The following is a 21,451-nucleotide window of genomic DNA, read 5'->3' as shown; positions in this document are numbered from 1 at the left end:
AATAATGGGAACCAGATTTCTTTCTGTCATACAAGGAAATTACAAATAAGGAAAGTGAGAAAACTACAATGAATTCTGTGATTCATTCTTTGTTTTGGTTTTCAATCTATAAAGATAAATACTAAAATAAATAGGTGTTGAGATAAATATAGATGTAAAAGTTAAATATGGGTGCAGAGTGGATCCTGGGCTGCCGGCTGCAGGACATAATGGCTGCCCCCACCCCGGTCATGTGGCAGGTCAGTGGCTTCGCGATCCTGGCCCTGACCTCAAGTGGCCATGAGTGTGGGCTGCCCCTGTTGGCTGCAGTGGCCAAGCTGCCTGTGCTGGATGCCACCAGCTAGCTGGTACTGTCCAATGCACTGTTCTGGGAGCGCTGGGGCCCCTGTGGTGTTCCTGTGGCATTTCCTGTGTTACATCTGCAAGGACTCTGTAGAAGACCTGGCCAGAATCCCCAAGAGTTTCTTACAAGAAGTAAATGTCACCGTATAGTGACTGGACAGTCATCCCGCCATCATATTGAGGCTTTCTGCAAACTGACTGTTCTCATGAAATCTATGTTGATCCTGAGAGAGAAATTTATAAAAGATTAGAAATGAAAAGAGGTGAAGAAATTACCTCCTCAGGACAGAGCTCCCACGTAAAGTCAAACCTACTGTCAGGAAGTCTTCAGAGTCTGTGGTGGACAGTGACTGGCCCTCTTTTTGATTTTCAAGGAGACCCAGCCCAGCAAGGCAGAACCTTCATCTTTTAGGTACAGGTAGCAACATCCATTTTATACATTGCGATAGGAACAGGTTGGATCACAAACCCATAAACCCTGTTTTACAGCTTGTAGGAGTTCAGCATGTGAACTTTATGAGCAGACCTTCAATTCTCCATGTGTGCCTCAATATGGAATCAGTTGCTTGCAAATGGACTCTGATAAATGTGACCTTTAAATGTTGGGGTGTAATATCCTTATGCAGTGTGTAACTTGCTGGCTCTTCCCAGCCTTTGAGAGGTTATGAAGACCTAAACAGAGCATGTACCAGTTGAATTGCATGCTGAGAGGCATCAGTTGTCAGTATGATGCCTCTCATCAGTATGATACTTTTAATTTCATAGCTTTTTAAGTTTTATACAAAATAACTAATATAAAAAATAAAAGTTTAATTGCTGTAAAAATATAAATATACAAAATAAAAATTTAAAGCTATAAAATTATAAATACCACTCTGTAAAATCTTTATGGTATATCCAGTCAATGAAAGATTTTTTTTGGCAATTAAAATCATAAATTCTTATGAAGAATATATAAGGGGAAGGGAAAGCAACTCAAGACCATTTTATTTAGTAAAAAAGGCAGGATATCAAATTCTATGAACACTATAACTACTTATGTATATGTTTATTTTTATATACTTAGAAAAAAGAAAGGAAATAAACGGTACAGAATATTGCCAAAAAAAAAAAAAAAGTAAGTATGTATATGTATATACTTAGATATATTTCCTAGCTCTGTCCACTGAGAGGCCCTGGGAGTAGTGACATCTCAGTAATAGTGAATGCACCTAAAATTTAGCCCCTATCTTGCTTTTCAAATAAGATTCTCCACTGAAACCAGGGCTCTGTGGAGCAATGGCTGCTTTCAGGGCAGTGGCAAAGGAAATTATAAAATGAGTCTGCAGCACCTTGTTGTGCTAGAAAGTAAAGAAGTACTCATATGGGGACATGTAAAAAGGGAAAAGAGTCAGCTTGAAAAGAATCCCACTGGCCAGATCAGTGAAGATTTGAACATCAAAATAAAAAGTGATAGTAATTAATTATAACCTATTGAATAAAATAGACCATACTGATATAAATAAATGAACAAATTGAAAGTTTGATGAAGATCCAAATATTTATATAGTTTCAAAGTACCTCCTAAAAATTACTCATTAATTACAAGGGGAGAAAGAGTAATTTACAGTAAAGAAGCTTGGTGTAGGTACCATGTCAGTCAAGTGATCAAAATGAACATCATTAGTAATGAGACAAGCTGAAATCATGTGCTACTTGATAGACTGCGTTGAAAAGATCATAGTCTCACTCTGTAATATTCTTGTCTCAAATGCCTAACTGAGTCTAATCATGTGGAAACATTAGGTAAACCCAAATTAAGGGACATTCTACAAAAGAACTGACTTGTAATCTTCTAAAATGTCAAGGATTTAGGAACTATTCTTCTGGATTGAAGAAGAATACAAAGACATAATAACTAAATGCCAGATATGATTCTGAGCTGAATCTCTTTATTATAAAGACTACTGTAGTAAAATTAGTGAAATTTGAGTGGTGCTTGAAAATTGGAAGGTAGTAATATACCAGTTTTGGTTTCCTGGCTTTAACAATTATGTTGTTATTATATAGAACAAAGTTCTTGTTTATAGGAAATACATATTAAAGTATTTGGGGTCGATGGGGCATCATGTTGATAATTTTCTACTATACCTGTAACTTTTCTGTAAATTTGAGACTTTTTCAAAATAAAAGTATAATTAAATAAGGGAATGTCCCTCTAGATAGAAATTCAACAAGTTCATATATATCAGCAGGACTTAAAAACTATGGAGATGATAGAGACAACCTTAGAGGAAGGAGAGAGAAACTGTTAGAGGAGGAAAGGAGAAGGTGGGGGATATTGTGTGTGTTAGAGGCAGAGAGTAAGAGAGGTGGAGAGAATAATGACAGTGATATGGCTGTGTAGAAGAAGGAACAACTTAGGGATGGAAGATGTGGGTTTTTATATTGGGGTACATTAACGATAACATGTCTGTGGGTAATCAAAATGGAAATATCATAGATAGTTGGAAGTGTAGTCTTGTGAGCAAGAGTTGAGATTTGGTACCATTGTCACATAGTGTATAGTTTTAGTCACAGGAGTCATGATGGATCTTCCTGGTTTGGAAGAACAGAGGGCTTATGGTAGAACCTAGGGGTAGAACTTTAAAAGACAAGTTAAGAAGCCAAGACTCAGCAAAGGAAAATGAGGAAGAAAAACTGGAGAGACTATATTATGGAATCTGGAAAGAGAATCCAGAGGAGAAAGATGTGGTCAGGTAATGTCAAATCCCTAACAATGATATTGTGATTAAAAGCTTTTTACCTTTCAAATGTTGATTATGAATTGAATTTATAATTTTCTCACTCATTCCTGTTAATGCTGCTTCCTTAAATCCTATTGATACTTGAATTTTGTCTTATTCATTGAATAATTTTTTTCTTACTGCATTTTATCTTATTTACTGAATATTCAATTAATATTTCTTTAGCACTTGCTGTGTGCCAGTCACGATGCTGTGTCTTAGAGCCACCATAGTAATCAAAAGTAGGCACATCCCCATTTCACACAGATTTTATAATCTAGGGCGAGAAACAGCTATTAATATCACAAAACAGATTTTTAAAAAAATTAAAAAACATCATTTTTAAATTGTGAAAATGAAATAAAGAGCAGGATGGTACTCATATTATGAATGACTTCAGTTGGTATATTTGACCTGGTTAGGGAAGTTGTCTTTGAAGTAACAAATTGAAATTTGAAGAATAAGTAGGAGTTAGCTAGATGAAGAGGGGAAGAAAATGTTATCCTGCTAGAGGGAACCGCATGTGCAAAAGCATTAAAACCAGAAGCATAATGAGTACAAAGACTGGTAGAAAGGCTGTGCAGCTGGCATGTGGATCGTGAGGGGAAGTGTGGACTGTAGAGATATTGATAATAACCAGACTACACAGAGGCCTTTGGCCATATTGGCGTTTCATCTTTATCGAAAGAGGAGTAGGGGACAATAAAAAGGTTTTACGGAGGAAGGGGTAGGAAATATAATCAGTTTGTTTTATACTTTGAAAACCCTCTGGCTGCAGTGTGTAGGACAAATTGTGCAGGCTTGCACAACTAGATGAATTGCAGTGCCATTCACAGAAATGGAGAACACTAGAATTAAAAAGAATTAGTTGGTGGTGGTGGTTGGGGGGGGGTGTCATTAATTTGGCTTTGACCATGTTGAATTTAGTGGATTTTTTCATTTATGTATTCAACAGATATTTATTGAGTACTGTGTCAGTCATTACCTAAAGGTCTGGGGATTAGTCTGTGAACAAAAGGAATGAAAATTGCTGCCTTCACTGAGTTTACATTACTGTAATATTTAACACTTGAAGTATTTACTATATGCAAGTCACTATTCCAACCACTTCATTTTCTAAATATTATCTTATGTAATCTGCACAAGAACCTTACGAATTAGGTACTCTTATTATTCTCATTTTACAGGTGTGGCAACTGAAGTATAATGGTGTTGTGTCTAAAATAAGACAGATAATAACTGGCAAACCCAGAATTTGAAGATATGTGAGTCCAGATTCCATTTTCTTAACTGCTAAGCTATGTAGTAAGTAAGCATTTAGATATATGGGTCTAGAGCTCAAAAAGAGATCTTGGCTGGGTATATAAATTTCTGAGTTCACTTGTATATAGGTAATTACAGCCATAAGCTTGGATGAGATCACAGAATGAGAGAGATTACAGGGTGAGAAAAGGAATGGCCTAGAATCAAACTCTAACATTTAGTGGCTAAGATGACCAGTTACAAAAAAGACACAGCTTATAATTTTGGAGGGGAAAAACATAAATACGCAATTATGAAATAGTTGGATTACTGCGTGATACAGGAAGTACTGGTTACAGAAATTAAAATGACCTATACCTTTCTTCTAATCTCCACATCTCTGTTTTCAAGGACCTTCTGGATATTTTCATGTGCATGTACTTGTGGCAACAACATATCCCAAACTAAATTAATCTTCTCTTGCAAACCTCTCCTTTGTGTGCTTTCTCTTTTTATTAATGGAACCAGTTTTGAAATCTAAGGTTAAAACCTTGGATTCATATTCAACACTATCCCCTCTTTTATATCTCTCACCTGTAAGTTTGGCAAAGATTAATAAGGCCAGTATTACTCAGTGTTAGTGACAATTGGGAAACAGACATTCTCATACATTTTTGGTGGAAGAGTAAATTGGTGGTTCTTCATTTTTGGAAGGTGATTGAGTAATATCTATTAAAATTAAAAGCAATTTATTCTCATTTTAAAACCTCTTCATATATGCCATTCATCCATAGACTCTTAGTGCTTTGCTGCAAAATGAGAAATCTGTTCTTTTTTAGTTTATGAAACCTACCCTCTTCTCAAATTGAATACTTTCAACCACAGTGTTTTTTGAAATTACCCCAATGTTGTACACTCTCATTCCAAGAAGCAAGTCCCTTTTTATGTACTACTAATAAAAATGTTATGGTAGTAATACTAGAAGCAGCAACTTCTGTTACTAGTTGCGTGTTCCTTTATGAAGTTTATAAGCCTTGTTAATTACCTTATGAGATAGTGTTATCCTCTGCATTCACTTTTTTTTTTTTTTTTTTTAAAATATACAGAGCAGGAATAGCCTAAACACTGAATTCTCTAATACAAATGTTAAAGATTGCCACTGTTTCCAGGAGAAATTAAAGGATGAAATAAAGCTGAAGAAAATATTTTAGACAATTATATGTTTAGTTGTACAAAAATTCTTGGTTCTCTTCAAAGATTCTTAATATTTTAATATTTTTTATCAAATGGGTACAAAACCTGTTGAAACCCTAAACATACGTGGAAACCCATGAATCTCTGTTTCTAAGTTGTTTTAATTAATGGTACAAATTTAAGAGTTTTTGTAGATGATTGAGATAGTTTTTGGCAACAAAAATGACATAATAATGGAAATATTTCTTAACATTTATTTTCATAGAATGTTTTTCACAAGTAGTTACTTTTTTCCTTGTTAAAATGCCACCTTCATGTTAAAGATATATGGTAGATGTTTATTTTTTAAATAGCTGAATATTGCCACAGAAAAGTTTTGCTAATTTGGGATGATTTTTTTTTTAATATGAAAATTGAATACCATCATACTGTTCAGCCATTATGAGATAATTTTTGGTCATGTTTCATTTATTGCAAAGTATTGTAAATATTCTATTACTTAAAATAATGTAATCTGTAAGCCTGCTCAACTAGACATAAACTACAATATGTGTCAATACACTAAAATTGTATACCACAAATGACATGATTACTGATGTTCAAACTGAATAAGAATGCCAGAATTAAACTATAATTTTTTGCCTTTTTTTTCCTGCAAGTAAATATAAATCGATGTTTTACTTTTATCATCCAGCATCCAAATGAATTTTTTTATGTATCCCTTGCATACACACAGCCCACTTTTGAGAACGATGCCCTAAGGGATGATGTGCTATTAAAGCATTTGGAGTAAGTTGCTGGTGTCAACAGATTTTTTGAAAAAAATAGATCATTCTGGCAGCTCTTTTTGATTATGGATTTGAAGAAGAAAAATATTGCCAATAATGAAACCAAAGAATGGCGTTACAATAGCAGTAGGCTAGGCAAGAGATGTGATAGAGCTGTGGTAGTGGGAGTGGATCAGAAATTATTTAAGAAGAAAAATGTTGGGGGCTTGGGACTTCATTTATACAAAGGTTAAGGCGAGGGAAGTATCAAAGATGGTAACTAGACTTCTTGCTTAGGTGACTTCATGGATGATTGTATTAACATTAGAGAGAGAGCATGTAACAGAAAGGAGCTGGTTTTGTAATTCGTATTTCTGGAATATACCCTTTAAAAAAAGAGCCATTTTATAGTTGGTGGGCCATTTTAGTTAGTACTTACATTTTCAGTGTTTTAAAATTGACAGAATATATTTCTAAAGAAACAGTATTGGAATGTTTTCTTTCACTTCCTTACCCATTACACTGCCTGACATTTTTTTGAACTCTTAATATTTTGAGTAGAATGACTTAGAAGTATATATATTAATATTTGTTATCCATTAAAAAAAAATCACGATTTGAGTTTACAAAATGACATTAACAGTAGCTCAACAAAGAAATAGAGAAACCAAATACATGTTTTTGAGTAAGTAGGTTTTATTGCCCTATGATATGTTCAATAGAAGTAACAGGTTAAAGGAAGAAGGACTCAAAATGATCACAGGTATTTCATGTCTTTCATTCAAAACTTTAGCACTTCACCTTGAACATTATAAATGACTATTTTCCCCTTAGAAATTGACTTACTTTAAAATGATGTATGAAATAATATGTGTTTTGCATGTCCTGTTGTAATGATAAAGGTCACATAGTATCATTTACATAATCTCTAGCCAGAAATGAACTCAGTAATATCCTTGGTATAACATATACATTATCTGAGGTTTAAAACTCTCATTATTCATGAAAGTTAATTTTACCGTGGGTGTGAATGATCTATCTTATGGCTGGTTTTTTTGATCATTCTATAAAATAATATGGAGCAAAGCCTGCTCAAATAACAGGAAAACCAGTAAAGAGTGATGCATTTGCCTGACTCTCTGTATACCCGATTGGATCTTGATTGATGGCAATCATTTGTCTTTGTCAAAAAAAGGAGAAAAATTCAGACATTGAAATAGGAGTGCTATCAAACTTTCTACAATGGCAGAAAGATTCTATTAATGTTGCCTTAGAGTATTAACTGTCTCTGTTGGGAAATGATAAAGAATGTTAATTTTTTTCCTTGAGCATATTTAAGTGTAAAATGCATTATTTCATCTACTGTTGGGATTGAAAGAATACTTTTGATTAATGGCAGACTGGAATTAATGAAAGCAAAAAAAAAAAAAGCTTAAAATGGTGAAAAAGGAAATAGATCTTAATCCTTTTTATTATTATTATTTTTCTCAATGAAATAATAAAAATTTAGTATAGTGTCATAAAATCTTTACTACTGCATTCCAGCTGATATTGGATCTTGAAAGGTTGACTTCAAAGAGGGTTGAAGTAGAAGAGGAAACATATTTTTAACTGAGGGTCTTATTCTTTGGAATTCTCTTTTCTTCCCAAATATTAGGGCAAAAAGGCATTCCAAAAAATCTAATTTTATTATTTTAAAATCTCTTAAATCATCTTGTTATGATTTGGAAATGAAAAGAGAATGTTAGAACTGTAATACATTAAAAGACAGAATTGGCAAATAGCATTTTGCATCAAGAACAATTCTGACCTTTCATAATTTCTTGCGGTAAGAAATACAAGGATATTTCAAAAAGTTCATGGAAAGACTCATATTATCTTTTAATTCTGTTTTTCCACAAACTTTTTGAAGTACACTTGTATATCCTATAGATTATTATGTAAATATTTTATGTATCTTATGAGAGCTAGATATGTTTTCTATTCAGTTTTGGAGATTTGCTGTCTTTTAAATACAGTATTTTAGATTGGTAATTTGCCCTTAATTTTAAAGTCATGTTTGAAAATAATTCAAAATGGAAATGATGTTCTGTAGAAAACATTTTAAAGATTAACTACTCTAGTGTTTATATTAATAATTAGCATTTATACTATAAAATTGAAGTTAAGACTTATATTATGTAATTTATTATAGAATTTTCGTTGACAATGTAACCTTGCATATTATATTAAAGTTTTATTATCTGTAAACCTATTGATTAATTTTGAACACATAGTCAGGCTCTCACTTTCTGTTCTTTTGGAACGGGACCAGTAATGTTGAACAGCCCAAAACGATTTGTCTCTAGCTTTAAAATGTGCCAATTGATTTTTTCTTTTAAGATTTGTTTTTGTAAGAATACTGTGAGAATATGGACAGAAATTTACATTTTCTTTTCATAAAAGTGTATGCTTAAAATGTTTGCCATGGATAATTACGTTCTTAACAGTTAAAGATGATAATCTATTTTAAATGAACTGAATTTTGCCATCTTGATATATGCATGGTTTTAGAAGAAATGAACTAAAGTCTAAAAAAAGAAAATTGTTATAATCATTAAAAAGAATATAGTATTTTCTTTTGTTGTCATTCTATTTGAATCAAATATAAGAACATTAATCTTACATTATATGAACTTTAATTAAATTTTTTGATACTCTGATTTGAGGTATTCATGCTCTTCTAATGGTAATCACATTTTAAATGTTCAAGAGGAACAATTTAAATTTTGTTTAAGAGGGGCAATGAAGTATTTATTAAAAATGGGTTTGTTGGTCGTTTCTTATGAGTACATCACATATGTATTTGATTTCTAAAATCTAGTGCCATTTTTCTCTGTAAATTAGTTGTTGGTTTAGATGATAATTCTTTATATAAAAACTATAGTCTCTTATTTTCTTTATTTTTTTGGTGTCTGTTACAATAAAGAATAAATCTTAATGATGTGTGATACTGAAAATGTACCCCTAGAGTATAATAATGACTTTGAGTTTTTCAGTGAAAGATAGGATTTCATAGTAATTGTTTGCCATTGATAAACATGTGGTAAAAACTTCTTAAGGTATTTATTCAAGAATAAGCTATTAAAACTTATTTTTGGTAAATACAGTTTTGCACATGGGATTTGCAAATGTGGGAAGTGTTAACTGCATAAGCTTAGTAGATATGGTATGTGATTTAACTTTTATTTGAAGCAATGTTTAGATGTTAAATGTATGTGCTAATTTTAACTGGTCTAATTAAACACCTTTAAATCCAAAGGGATCCTTGGACATCATCTAGGCCAGTTCAATTCATACTAAAGATCGAGAGAATTAAAACTCAGGAGAGTAGTGTTAAACACCCAAGGTTTCACAGCTGCTCAATAGCTTTAAAAAATTAAAAAATGAGTATATAGCATCCAGTCAAGTTCTTTTTGCTCATCCGTTTGTTTTTGATCCTGGCTGTAAATTAGAATCACACGAAAACCTTTGAAAAAAATATATGGCTACCAGGTTCCCACCCCAAATGATATTGAATCTTTAAAAGCTTCCTGGTGTAAGATTGGGAAGCACTGAGTTAAATAATAATATCTTTTTCTGTGGAGCCCAAGATAGTTTGTTATCAGTGGATGGATTTTTAAGTTAGATTAATATACTGAGCATAGCTGCATATATACTTTTTTACAAGTAATTTTATATAACATGCAGATTTTATCTTAATGTCTAAATGTGAGTTTTTTCTTTTTTCTTTTGGTCATTTGAGGTGAAATGCACTTCTGGCTACTCCTTGAAAAAGCTTTGAAGATATGGCATTATTTTATCAGTCACTTGCAGTCTAAAGCAATAGTTGGCATCCACACTGCCTCCACACTTTTCAATGTCTGGTTAAGGTTTATTGGTAAATGCTTGTAGTAGAGCTCAGAAAGTGATTGTGGGGGAAATAAATGGCCCATATAGTTTGAAAAGCTTTTCTGGAGATTTTGACACATTCCCCACTTGACACAGCACTCCTTACACACTGTCTCCCACTCCCTGTTCTAAAGCATTAACTTTATACATTTTTCAATTTGCATCTTACAAAAATCTATTTTCTGGTTGTTTTCCTTTATTACAAAGAGCTACTTAGAAATAAGTAATAAAAAGTCAAACAAGCCAATAAAAAAGTAGTGAAAATCTCTACTGAAAATCACTTCAGGATCACCTGCTTAAGGTTTTATCTTCCTTCTTCATTATCTAAAAACATATAATTTAAAAAATGTTTGATATTAACAAATTAATTTTAATTGACAAAAGTATATATTTATTACCAACCACATGATGTTCTGAAGTATGTGTACATTGTATAATGGCTAAATTGAACTGACATTTGCATTACCTCATATACTTATATGTCTTGTGAATTTGCCATATTTTTTATTCTTTATCTAGTTTTGTTTAATTAACATTTGTTTATATATACAACAAATTAACATTTGTTGTATAAATATGTGTAGTTCATAAACATTTATAAACGCTAATATTAAAGTTTACTACTAACCAATATGTAAACAAATTTATTGGCCAAAATTATTTTTCTTCTCTTTGGATAAAAGTGTTGATAACTTTAAGTTTGGTTTGATATGTTGCTCCTGTACATATGGTGACAAGGGAGAGAATAAGATTCTGGTAGGAGAAAGTCAAGGTTACTGAGAGGAGGGAAACACCTAGGCCCTTGTAGGAGTGGTAAGAAAAGTGAATAGTGTTTGTGTGGATCTTTATTTGGTGATAAGGGATATTAAGAGAAGAGGGTACAAGTGAATCGTATGGGTAAGATTTTCCTTAATTAGAGTTGTTTTACTAAAATTGATCTTTATGCCCTCTTCTTCATAGAGAGAAGTGAGAAGTAATAATTGCTTTAAATCGTTTAAATTACCTAATAGGAAAAATTTGATTGGAAATTAAGTAATCTACTGAAGGAAATCAAGTGATTTCACCGATTTAATATATATAAATATGTTACAGTCTCTTTACTCTGTTCTAAGGTCTAGTGACTTCATTGTTAATGGTCTTTGTTTATTGGAATCATATTTCCAGGTTTACAGAAAGGTACTGAAGTTGAATATTGCATAATTTTTTGTACTCACAAATCATATGCGAAGTAGGAAGAATTAGCAAAGAACTCTGAAGAAAACAAAAACTTAATAAGATGAATGATGTAGTTAATCACTCCCCATCCTTGTACTGCAATGATGGTTATTTAGGCATTACCATTTAGGCATGATAGCTAATATTTTTAAGTCCTGAACTGAATTATCTCATTTAATTTTTATTACAATTCTGTGAGGTAAGTGCAATTTTTATCCCTCCTTTAAGGATGTGATGCCAAGGCTCAGAGAAACTAAATAGCTTTTTCAAGATTATCTGACTAGTAAGCAATTGAGCCTGAATAAGAAAGAAGTTAGGATTCTCTGTTTTTATAAAAATTTGTTGTAGAATTATTAATGCAACAAACTTATGGAGGCTTATCAACATTTTAACAGTATTTAGCACAATTTTCCTATGAGAAAAGCTGCAAATTTTTTTCTACTTAGTTTTATCTATTTAGTATTTAGTATTATCACAACAATTTTCAATACACAGGTAATTTAATATAAATAATGATTAATGTTTCCAATAGAAATATGAATTGGATTCTCATTGCTGATGAACTCATATAATACCCTTATCACTGTTGATTGAAAGGCACCTTTTTGGTAGCTTTCTTGAAAATGAATGAAAAACCCAGGTAAGTATGAGGTATGCGTGCCTACCAATGCCAGTACTTACTGTTTGTTAATTGAAGACAGAAATTTTTTTAGGCTGGCAGTAAAGTTTTTGTATCAGATTTTTCTTGCTGGGGATGCAGAGTTAACATTGTTATACAGAGGGAAAAGCATGTGAATAACTGCATTTTCATATTCTGAATTCAAACTGTTTAAGCAATAGCCCAAGTTTAGAAGTAAACATGTATGTTCCTTTGCTTTTACCATGAAAGCGTAATGAGAATGCAGAGTACTTAGCACATAGTTGCCACAAAATAAGTATTTGCATGAATGACATTTAAATTAATAAAATATATAGATTTTTTAAGCATTTTACTTGAATATATTACAAAGTAAAAATAATAACGTAATCTATTCATATAGTTTATACTTTTTTGCTATGTGTGTATTGTGGTAGAGATTAGTTCAGTTATCTCTCATATATTGAAGTTAATACAGTGCTGTGGATATTGTTTCAAAAATTTTTGATATTATCTAAATTTTATACAATTTTCTTATTCGGGGGGAACATTTTTGTCAGGTGTAGATTTGAATTGGCAAGGTTTGTTTTCTTTTTCAATTATATAAGGTATATAGAAATATATTCTCATTGTAAGATATTCAATCATTATGTGAAAATTCCCTTCACTACCTATCCCTATCCAGAAAGTCTCCCAGGGGTGAGCAAGTAAATAGTTTGATATACAAGTCTTCTGGTTTCCTCTCCTGTGTTATATACACATAAATTTTTTTCATATAAACGGGACCTTGCTATAGATGTTATTTAGCAACTTACCCTTTCATTTACATTGAAAGCTATTTCAGGAATATCTACCTCATTCTTTTTGACAGGTAAAGAATATTTCATAGTATGAAAATACTGTAGTTTATTTGAGTTTTTGTTTTGCTTTTATCTGGTGTACATTTTGCTTGCTTCTAAAATTTCCTTATTATAGAGCTGCTGGCAGATTCATCTTTGTGAATATGTATGAGCATTTCTGTAGTATACATACACAGAAGTGAAATAGCTAAGTCAGTAAGGATTATGTGCAATAAAAATTTCATTAAATACTGTCAAAATGCCTTTGTGTGGCAAGGGCAGAACATGCTGCTAGGCATGGTTTGCCAGTAATGATCTACCTGTGGAAACTTCCTAGGCTTTCTGGTCCTCAGTAGTTAGCTAGGGATCTGCTTGTCTTCTGACCCAGTAGTCTATACCCATTTAACCAAGAGTAAGCAATTCTGCCTGCTGCCCAGCAGAAGTAAGAGGAAATCACCCTAAAGATTGTCTTAAGGTGCCATTGTCTCTACCCCTATTTACATCTGTTGCCCCAGTTTCCCTCAGAAGAGTACTCCTCTTTTGCATATGTCTGGAATTTTACCTGTCACTTTGCTGCTATCAGCTTTCCATCTTTTAGGAATTCCTTATTTCTACTCTATTTATTGTATGTAGTAGATGCCCCTTATTTGCAGGGGATACATTCCAAGTCCCCCAGTGGATTCCTGAAATCGTGGACAGAACCAAGCTCAATTGCCATCAATCACAACACGCTTCTCTTCACGTCTTCCATTCATAAATTTAATACCTTTTCTGTCTTAAGCATGGTGGCTGTTATCTTTTGCAGTTTGAGGTGTGAATACAAACTAGCATGATTTTCTTTTTCTTCACAATTTCACGGACAGAAGATTCATTCTTTCTGTAGATCTTAGCAACCTCAGCGTGTGATTTTTTTTCTCTCTTATTAGGTCGAGAATTTTCACCTTTTCAATTAAAAGAAGCACTTTACGGCTTTTCTTTGGCATATTCAAATTGCCAGCATCACTGCTCTTGCGTGTTAGGGTCATTATGAAGTAAAATAAAGGTTAATTGAACACAAGCACTGCGATATTGCTGTAGTCCATCTGATAACCTTGATGGCTACTAAGTGACTAAAGGGTGGGTGGCATATACGGTGTGGACATGCTGGATAAAGGATGATTCATATCCTGGGGGGACAGAGCAGGACAGTGAGAGCTTTCATTATGCTGCTCAGAACAGCTATGAATTGTTTATTTCTGGAATTTTCCATTCCATATTTTTGGTCTGTGGTTGACCACGGAGAGCAGAAACCATGGAAAATAAAACTGCAAATAAGAGGGGACTACATATTTTCATGTGGTTGATGTACATCAGAAGCCCATATCTTTAGCTTAAGTATTCAAAACAGTGACCATCGAATTATAAAACCAGGTACTGAGTTTCTTTCTCAAACTTGTTACTTCCCCCAACTTCAACGTCATTCTAGCTCGTGGCATTCAACAGGGTGAAGATAAATAAACATGCTACCACATCTGTTTCTGTATGGTTTACCAAAGTTTAATTTACCTTTACTTCTTCATCTACAGTATGTCCTACAGTCTTGGGTGGCAATGAGAAAGAAAGAATCTACCCACGTGTTCTTGGTTTCTATCTGGGGGAGTTCATCTATGCTGGACCTCTTTTTATATTAATCAAAAGGGTACAGCATTTCCCTCAGTAAAAGCTAAGACAGCTCAACTGCACAAGTAGATGTATTTTATTCCTTTCTATCCTTCTTATTCCTAAGCGAAATATGTAATAAGGGACTAAAAGAATTAATTTCATACATTTCCATAAATAGTATCTTTGAGATTTCTGAGAAACTAAAAGTAATAAGATTTTGAACATACACACAGATGTATAGAATACACTAGAAATGAAATATATTTTTTAAAAGTAGTATACCAAAATAATAGCATTTTGTAGGTAGTAGGCTCTTACAGATTGTTTAACTCAGCCCATTTATTTTATAGAAGATATTGAGCCTCAAAAGGTAAATGGTTTGCTCAGGATCCAAGAGGTAGTTAATTATGAAGTCAGAACTGGCATCTAGATATTATTTGTTCCCATCTGGTGCTGTTTTTTATATGCTCTCTTGCTTTTACGTTACTGTTACATAGTGACACAATTAAGCTTTTTCTTTTCTTTTTTTTTTAATGTATTTATGGAAGCACAACCTAGAATATACAAAAGTTTGTTAAGGAATAAAGAAAAAAGTACTTAAGAAGCCCACAATTTTTTAGAATAGAGCTTGGAAATGTTAAAAAAAAAAATAGCTTAAATGGTATAAAAGATCAGGTATAAAAAGAGCATTTGAATCACCATAAAATAACATCTTCCAAAGCAGATGTTTGGAGACCACTTATGGCAGTAATTTTCATTTTCATGTGATGTTTTTTCAATTGCTTTTACTGAGAGCTTTTATTCTTAAAAAAATCCTTTACCGCCTCTATCCTGTATTCCATTGTGTTTTTCCCCAAAGTGGGGAAAGAAATTGGACAGGAAGAAGCCAAAACGTAAGAGGTTGCTGTTGAGCACTTTTATCTAACAACAGAATAAAATTAAATTCTTCCATAGAAAAAGCAAAACAAATACGTGTTTTTTTAAAAATAATATTCTCTCTTAGTTGCCTTCTCTAACTCTAATGTAATTTTTTGATACATTAATGAAAGTATAAATAAATGTCTGTTCTTAATCTAGACATTTTACTGCATTTTATATATGTCAGTATATTTTAGCAAATTGCTTTTCACATAGTAGGTATACAAATTTTTCATTGTTTAATCACTTTCAATTAGGAATTGTGTGCATAAGTAGTAGAGTACAAGTTATCCAATTTGTGCTACATTGTATAAAATTGAAGCTTCTTAAGAACTTCAGTCTATTATCTACCTTGATATTGAGAGCAAAATTGCTTCATTTTAGATCTAAGAATGGTTAGAGTAAAGAAAGTGCTTATTTTGGTGGGTTTTATTTATTAAGTGCACACTGGATGCTAGGCATTGTTCTAGAAGGTTGGGACTCATACAGGGATAAAAATAGACCCTACCCTCAATCTTAGAGCCTCATGGTATTACAGTTATACAAATAGTTAATTACAGCCTACTTTTATAGTATTACCAGTAGAAATAATAAAATTATATATGAATCTGTATACTAAGAACAAACAGACTGATTACAAGAGGGTTGAAAATTATAGAATATGGAATACAGCCAGACTCAGATATATATAGGTATACCTTTTTTGTGCTAAGTTTATAAAAATATCTAACACTTAGGAGTAAGTGTTATTACAAACCTTCATTGTGAGATTCTGAGGACTCACTAAATGTGTTCTAAGTAAGTTGGAGTTAAACAGGTGTTAAACTTTGCTGTACTTGATAAAGGTCTATTTCATTCCCCCTGAGAATGATTCAGATTTTCATGGAGAGGGAAAAAAGCCACATCAGCTTCCAATTGTCAAAATTCAGTTTTTAAAAACTCAAGTCTTTTTCCCAGTGGGTTTCCAGATTGAAGAACATATGGACTCTATCTTCTGGGTAAAATACTTTCATTTTCCTTTTGAATTACTTTTAGGACTTCATCCTGATATGAGAAGTGTAAAATGAAACCATAAGGTATTTAAACACCATGTACTTCTATGTGATTTCTTTTCTTTCTTTAACTTGGATTGATAGTAACCCTATAACACTTAGAAATAATGCCTTTTCTTTAAAAAAGTAATACATTTTTTTTCCCAGATGCGGCCACATTTATTTTTTCCAGGAGATGAAAATGTAGGTGTTAATCTCTCTCTAATAAGATTATTTTACTTACGTTAGTGCATTTAAAGTAGATATTTAATTTTTTTTTTATTTATTTAAACTGCAGGCTTAGGATATATATTATGTTTGCTGTGAATTTACTACGTAATTGAAATAAACAGTATTTTTAACACTTCTGTGACCAAAGAAAATGCTATAGCAGACCTGGAGGCTTACTCACCATATTTGCAGTGAAACTAATAAGCTGAGTTGCACACAACAAAAGAAGCTAAACCAGTATAGTTTATTGCTGTTTGAGGAGATTAGGACTGATAATATTGGCTTGTTTTTGAGAAGATGCAACTAATTTACTTTACATAAATTATTTTTTAATTTAGAGGTTTATAGCTTTTAACTTCTTTTCAAATTAGCCACTTTTCCAAAGATTAAGAGTTGAAAAGGAAGAGTAACAACTCAAACAACTTAATTTTTATGTTTCCTGGTAAAAACTAGTTTGAGGGAATTTCATGAACTCTTTGGGACATTTGTACATTTTATTTGTATTTTTGTTAGCCCACATGATCCTCACTTACTAAAAAATGACTTTTTTTCCCCCTGTGGCAAGATCTTTTTGGGGATAGATAGTCATCAGATTGATAAGAGTATAAGTGATATGAGAACAAAATCTTTTTTTTTTAATGCTATATTCCTAGCCCAGCACATATAACTATATGAATTAAACAGAATAATGACAAGTAAACTTTTACTTACAGTAATTTGCAGAAGCTGATTATATGGGTATAAAGGCAAGAACCAAAACTCTCAGAATCTTTTAACAGTGCATCTTGATGTGTTAGCATTCTAATATGATTAAGAGACAAGGTTTAGTGACTATAGCAAAGAACTTACAAACAAAATGGATGTGTAATCTGTATAGCTTCTATTTACCCCAGTTAGAATGTATAAAAGCTGTCACATAGACATTAAGTTGTCTGCATTGGTATTGCTGTGTGTTATTCATTTTAAATGTCCAGAATTCTACTTTTCTTCCATTTACAGCCTTTCTTCTCAATCTATATTAATATTGTAGTCATATAGTAGTAGGTATTTTATTATTAAAACATTTGATTCTTTGTGGTTTTATTGAGACAATTTGTATTTTAGTTATTGAAATTTATATAGAGAGTAATGCTACATGTTAGAGCTGTTTCAGTTCCCATCAATGAATTTTTTTAGGAACCGCTTTCTCTTACGCTTCCTTTTCCTATTCAAAGTTGAATGTTGATCCTTTAGTACTTGCCTCTGCAGATTAATGACCTGAACATGAATGAATGCTTAGAAGTCTGAAGACTTTGTGATTTTGACTTTTTGTCTTTTCCTCAAATGTTTGTAATGGACTAAATACAGTTTATAAATGGCTTCTTAACCACACATGAACAACTTTGAAAGATTTATTTCTCTTTGCTGAGTTTCTCTTCTCTCATTCTCCCTTGAACTCACTTCACTCGGCTTTTTGTCCCATCATCCTACTGAAACTGTTCTTTTCAGTCACCAGTGATATCGATATTGCTAAATCTAATAGTCAATTCTCAATCTTTGTCTTACTTTTTGATGCCCTTTGATATGGCTGATTACTACCTTCTCCTTGAAACACTTTTTCATTTGGTTCCTGGGACACCATATTCTTCTGATTTTTTTTCTATCGTTAGCCTCCTCAAAATTCCTTACTGGTTCCTCCTCATCTTTTCAACCTCTTTATTATTGGGGCGGCTCAGGCCTTAGTCTTTGGACTTTTCCATGTGTGTGTGTGTGTGTGTGTTTGTGTATTTTTTGGTGGCTGACTGTTCTGGAGAACTGAACCCTGGACCTTGGAGTTACAAGACTGTGCTCTATCCACCTGAGCTAACCAGCCAGCCCTTTTCTCCTCTGGCTCTACGCACTTCCTTGAAGATCTCAGCCAGTCTACACCAATATTATATAAACACTATCCATTGAGGACTCCCAGATTGTATATCCTGTCAAGTTCTTTCCTTTGCACTCTATACTCATATATTCAGTTGTCTATTCAGTATCTCTGCTTGGATATCTGTATTGGTTTGGGCAGTACAAGCTGCTTTGTTTGTTTTGTTTTGTTTGGGGAGTTTTTTTTTTGGCAGCTGGCCAGTACAGGGATCCAGTGCTGGATCTTACTGTTATCAGCACTATGCTTTAACCAACTGAGCTAACCATATAGCCAGAAGCTGCTTTAAATGATAAATTTCAAAATCTCAGTTAATGGCTGATGATAATAGAACTATATATATTTTTTCATATAAATTATAAAACATGTTTCTGATAGGTGAGTTCTTCCATCTTATAGCTCCACTGTCTTCAGTTCTTGGCTTCCAGGATTGCTGCATTCATCTGCATTACGACAGTGGAAGGGGAAAGAGCATGGACAGTTGTTTGTAGAAAAGTTTTATGTGCTGGGTTTAGCAGTAGCTCAAATCATGTCTTCTCATATGTCACTGGCTAGAGCTCAGTCATATGGCCATGTAACTGCAAAGCAGGCTGGGAAAGATAGTCTAGTTGTGTACACAGGAAAAATAGGAAAAGGGGTTTGGTGAATAGTTAGCCCATTTTTTGCCAGTTTTCTAATAGGCATCTCAAATAAAGCATGTTTAAAACCAAATTTCAGACCTTTAAAAAAATCAAAGTCTATTCCTTCTCACAGTCTCTTTCATCTCACTTAGTGTCAATTTCATTCTTCCTGTTTCTCAGATCAAAATCCTGGTAATATCATTGCCTTCTCTCCACTCACACACCATATATGGTCTGTTAACATGTCCTTCTGACTTAACCTTCAAAATATGCCAGAATTTAATGACTTTTCACCACTTGCATTGCTGCCACTTCTTCTCAGACATCATCATGTCTCTCCTGGATTGCTGCAGAAGTCTGCAGACTTGACTTACTGCTTCTAACATCACTCTCCCGACCCACATCCAGGCTGTTGCAGCAGCCAGAGTGATTATATTAAAACATGTCAGATCATGCCACTTCTCTGCTTAAAATCTTCTGTCTCATCCCACAAAGAATTAAAAAGTCAAATTCTTATCATAGTCTGTGAGGTCTTACGTGATTTGGCCCTCTTAGTAACTATTTGATTTCTACTTATTTTATAACTCTTTATCCATCCAAAATGGCCTCTTTCTGGTTGCATGGTCTCACTAAGTGTGTCTACCTAAGGGCCTTTGTGTTACTGTTGCCCTTGCCTGGGATTCTCTTCCCTAAGATATCTGCATAACTGATTCCTTTACCTCCTTCAGGTCTTTGCTGAAATGTTCCCCTCTTAGGTAATCCTTCCATAATTATCTTATTTAAGTTACCAGCATGTCCCCTGTTCCCTCTCTCCCTCCCTCCATATTCTTTTCTGTTTCATTTTTCTCTATGGTACTTATTGTCATCTGTGGCAGATATGGCTAGCTGATCACCATAGTTTCATGCCTCTTTCTATAGTGTTGCTAGGAAATGGCTACCCTGCCCAGGGGCGTGTGACTTGGTAAGACCTGTGGGATTTGAGTAGAGGACATGTATGTCATTTCTGGGCTGAGGTGATAGAGCATCTCTTGGGCCTTTCTTACATTCTTTTCCCATCTCAATTCTTAGCTTCAGAACTTTGATCTCTCCACTTCAGTTCTAGGCCTATTTTGCTCCATGTAACATGTGATTAATTTGTACATCATTGCTTTGGAACCTATTTTATTGTGAACAAACTGCCTTGTGTCCTTGTACTTTTCTTTCCTGCCCATATTTATTTATAGTTATTGCCCACCTTGTATCACAGAAAATTTTAGGCAAATTTCAATAATACATTAATAGATTTTTTTTTTTTTTGGCAGCTGATCAGTATAGGAGTCGGAACCTTTGACCTTGGTGTTTCAAGGCTGAGCTTTAACCAACTGAGCCAACCGGCCAGCCCCCAAAATGATTATATTGTGTAATGTTGAATATACTAATTATCCTAATTTAAGCATCACATATTGCACACAGGTATTCATATTCAAAATGATACACCACAGATATGTACAATCAATTATGTTTCAATTAAAAAATGCATTTAAAAATGAAAAATAAAAATGCAAAAAAATATATTAATAGGATAAATCAGAAAAATCGGAAATTTAAAAATTAGTGTTGAACTTTAATATATCTTGCTCAGATTATTCCAATAATCTTGTTGTGTCCTGCTTTCAGATATTTCTCCTTCTAATCTAATTTTTACATTTTCCCTGAGTTATTGTTTTGCCGTCACAATACCTGCTTAAAACTTTGGTATATCTCCCATTGCTGTTGGATAAAACCCAAGTTCCTTAGCATGACCTGGACAGTTTCAGGAGCTCAGCTGAACTGTGAGAGAGAGTTGAGCTGTCAGGTGTAGGAGTTGCCAATTAAAGCAACAAGCCAGGAATGAAAGAGTAAGCATTTAATCACTTACTGTGGTGGTATAACCAGAGGAAGAGGCCTATTCCCTCTGTTCCATTTCCCCCATGTAGTGGCATATCTGTCCAGGGTCATTGTGGATCAGCTCAGATGTGGGGGTTGTCTCATTGCTGGGAGCTTGAAACTAAAGGCTCTAGCAGTTTTATGACCATGTGGTTGGAGGGAGGGCTTGGGGGAGTGGTCCGGTAATAAACAGAATTAGAATGGAGAAAAATGTCTTCAAGGACATTCCTTCCTCTTTTTCTCCCAGTAAGGAGACCTAGGCTAAGGTTCCTGA

The 21,451-nt window shown here is 33.4% G+C and overlaps 1 protein-coding gene and 1 pseudogene across 6 annotated transcripts in view; both read left to right on the top strand.

Moving 5' to 3' along the window:
- Window positions 1-21,451, top strand: part of LRBA (LPS responsive beige-like anchor protein) — a 754,439-nt gene that overhangs the window by 382,666 nt on the left and 350,322 nt on the right. The gene's annotated exons all lie outside the window — the stretch shown is intronic.
- LOC134386343 (peroxiredoxin-like 2C) lies at window positions 210-975 on the top strand (annotated as a pseudogene).

The sequence above is a fragment of the Cynocephalus volans genome, chromosome 9 (assembly GCF_027409185.1).
Source record: "Cynocephalus volans isolate mCynVol1 chromosome 9, mCynVol1.pri, whole genome shotgun sequence".
Taxonomy (NCBI): domain Eukaryota; kingdom Metazoa; phylum Chordata; class Mammalia; order Dermoptera; family Cynocephalidae; genus Cynocephalus; species Cynocephalus volans.
The sequence above is the reverse complement of the archived record's forward strand: the minus strand, read 5'-3'. Positions and strand labels throughout refer to the sequence as shown.